The sequence below is a fragment of the Ursus americanus genome, chromosome 2 (genome assembly GCF_024610735.1).
Source record: "Ursus americanus isolate L20-20 chromosome 2, mUrsAme1.1.p, whole genome shotgun sequence".
Classification (NCBI taxonomy): domain Eukaryota; kingdom Metazoa; phylum Chordata; class Mammalia; order Carnivora; family Ursidae; genus Ursus; species Ursus americanus.
In genome coordinates, this window is record NC_142128.1 from 59,618,765 (window position 1) to 59,621,974 (window position 3,210).

Genomic DNA, 3,210 nt, shown 5'->3' on the forward strand with positions numbered 1-3,210 from the left:
ACATATATCAACAAAGAAAGCAAGTGTTTTCTGAAGAAATTGGAGGGACGATATAATGCATACTTTGGAACCAGATATTTGATTTATGACTTACGGAGTAGTTAAGTCATTTAGCTTCTTTAAGTCTTTGTTTTCTCACTTCTAAAACAGAAGTTAATAATAACTAATATGCAGCTTGTTGTGAGAATTAAATGTAATACTTGTAAAGTACCGGAAAGTAACAGTGCTCAAAAAGATTCTATTTATATGATTATGAATTTATCATGATGAATACTATTACATCAATCCGAATAAAATTATTTGAGGTTGCTAATAAATTGGAAAAAGGAGTTCAGTCAGTATTCAAATAAATCACATATACAATATGCAATCAAGTTAAAACTTTTATATTATCTAGTAATACTAATTTCAAAACAAAGCTATAAAAGTTGAAAATCATTAGTTTGAGGTGAATATATTTTAAAGTATGAATGCATTAAAAAATAAGATGAGAACACAAATGTGTTGCCTTTTTGTTGTGATGTGAATTATTTCTTAAAAATATATATCCTACTAAATGGATTGATGGAAAGCTCTGCACTTACAAATGCTTTTCTGTGCATTAAATTAGGATGCTGACAATATGATAAAGGCCAAAAGTCACCTGGGCCTAACTTTTTTTAGATTTTTTTTTTAATTTACTTATTTGAGAAAGAGCATGTGAGCTGGGGCAGGGGAGGGGCAGAGGAAGAGGGAGAAGCAGACTCACCCACTGAGCAGGGAGCTCTGATGCAGGGCTAGATCCCAGGATGCTGGGATCATGACCTGAGCAAAAGGTGGATACTTAACCAACTCAGCCACCCAGGCTGGTCTAACTTTGTCACAACTGAGAATTCTGAATTAAAATAAATTTTTCTAACACAGGGAATTAGCAACATATTGCACATGCATTAAATTTGTTCAACATACTCTTTTTATTCTAATTCAGTAATGAGATAGCCTAAGAAATATATTCCTCTATAAGTCTAATCAGCTTTAATATCCATACATATGTAACATATCTCATTAGTGCCTTCTGTTTTTAACACAATTAGGCTCCAACAAAGGAAGATAAGTAATGCTCTTAGATGTTTACTAAATTAGAGAGAAACCTATAGGACCACAGGTATAGACGAACTTCAGTGCTTCAGCTCCTGAAATAGTTCCAGCTTTCTGAGGCAAATTAGCTCTCTTAGATGTGCAGGTCAAAATCAGGACAGTCTCTAGAACTTTCTTCAGGGATACAATTTTTATTAGGATAGGACTCCAGGAAATTTTTATATGATGAACTTAAGGAATAAGTCGAACATATTAAATTCACTCCAACAGTTCACCTGAGCTTACCATGTGGTATAGGCATGGGTAATTATGGGGAATAAAGCATTGAATAAAACATGGTTAACATTAAACAAAAATAAAAATGAAATACAAATTAAAAAATAACATGGCATGACAAGTAGTAATGAATACTATGGAGAGGGGGGACTATGGTGAAGGGTTGTTATTCTAAATATGGAGGTCATGTAGTACACTAATGTGAGGGTGATCCTTGAGCTAAGACACAGTGGAGGCAAAGAACTGACCCATGAAGATATAGGGACTGGGGTGGCTTAAGCCTGATAATCAATAGCAAGAACAAAAGTTCCAGGGAAGGTGGTAGGAGGGTGCCGTAAGTTTGGGAAAATTTAAAAAATAAAAAGGAGGCCAGTATGACTGGAGTGAATTGAATGAAAGTGGTAGGGAAGGCTCACAAAATGATAAAAGATGATATCTTTTGAAAAAAATGCAGATACAGTTTGAGCAGATAAACTGTTAAGTAGCTTTGCGGTACAGTTGCAAACAGAATAGAGAAGAATATATTTGCTTATTCTAGACCACCTCATAGTCTCTCATCAGTATTAGTCACTGTGCCTCTGAAAATGCCTTGGTCTCTCTCTTTATAGTTATCTTTCCACAAAATAACTAGATTTCCAAATATATTATCCAAATAATATATAATCCCCAATATACCATTTCATATTCACATTTGTAGTTACACATTTGAAATTACCACATACATGACCTGATAGCATGTAAATACTCAAGGAAACCTACATTGTTTTAGTCTTCCTTCCAAACTTCTCTTATAGTAAATGAAATGAACATTGATATAGAAAATCCCATTTGCATAGTCCAACATCCATTCTCCTATTTTATTTTAAAGTCAGAAAACCAAAAAACATGGACTGCTTCATGAATTTGCATGTCATCCTTGCTCAGGGGCCATGCTAATCTTCTCTGTATCGTTCCAATTTTAGTATATGTTCTGCCAAAGCGAGTACTCTCCTATTCTCTTTAATACCAGGCCCAGATTTTAGGGGCTCATGCTTGCTGTTAATGAAAGTCAACATTTCTCTAGCCTCTTTTTCCACGAAATTGGGAACGTGACCAAATTTTGGCGAATTACATGTGAGAAGTGTTGTTTGGGTCTGGCTATTTAAGGTGAACTCACCCCACCTATACTACTGCTGTTACTTCTTCCTGCAATAAGGATATCATAAATGAAGTTCTTGAACCATAGTCTTAAAGCACGTGATGAAAGCTTGAAAATGGGAGCTTTGTACTAGAATGGTGAAATAAAGAGATGGAATGTCTGGTTCATTGATGTTGTTGCAGAAGAACCACAAAGCAGTTTTGGACTGCTTACCTAATTTCTTTTATGTAAAATAAAAAATATATGCCTTTCTCTTGTCTCACAATTTTTAGTTTGAATTTTTATGTTATAATGAGCTGAACATATATAAGGCATACAACCATTCTTTCACCGGTCCGTATTTAGAATCATCTTTTACTCTGCTTTAACTCATCCTATCTAGTGCTAGCAGTTAGCCATCACATTCTATTTATTTACCTGTGGATATTTAAACTACCTAAAACATCTCTTCTCTAAGCAACTGCCCTGCTTTCATTTTTGGACTGAAGGCATTGTCTTACATATGTTGGAGAAATACTTTTCCCTACATTCAAATCTATTCCTTCTACTTTCTTGTTTAAAGTTGGCTATTAATTTTATTTAATAACACTCAAGGCTATCCTAAGATATCTGCAACTTCTACTTCCATAAACAACATATTTGGCAGTATCATGCCCCATGTGTCTCCCATACCCACTTATGAAACAATCATAGATACTTTACATACCTGAAGCTGTCAG

General features: G+C 34.5%; 1 non-coding gene across 1 annotated transcript; it reads right to left on the reverse strand.

The window, feature by feature from the left end:
• Nucleotides 1-2,232: 2,232 nt before the first annotated feature.
• LOC123800186 (U6 spliceosomal RNA) lies at nt 2,233-2,339 on the reverse strand. Its single transcript, XR_006781856.1, has one exon. It is a non-coding gene; the product is annotated as a U6 spliceosomal RNA (small nuclear RNA).
• Nucleotides 2,340-3,210: the final 871 nt, after the last annotated feature.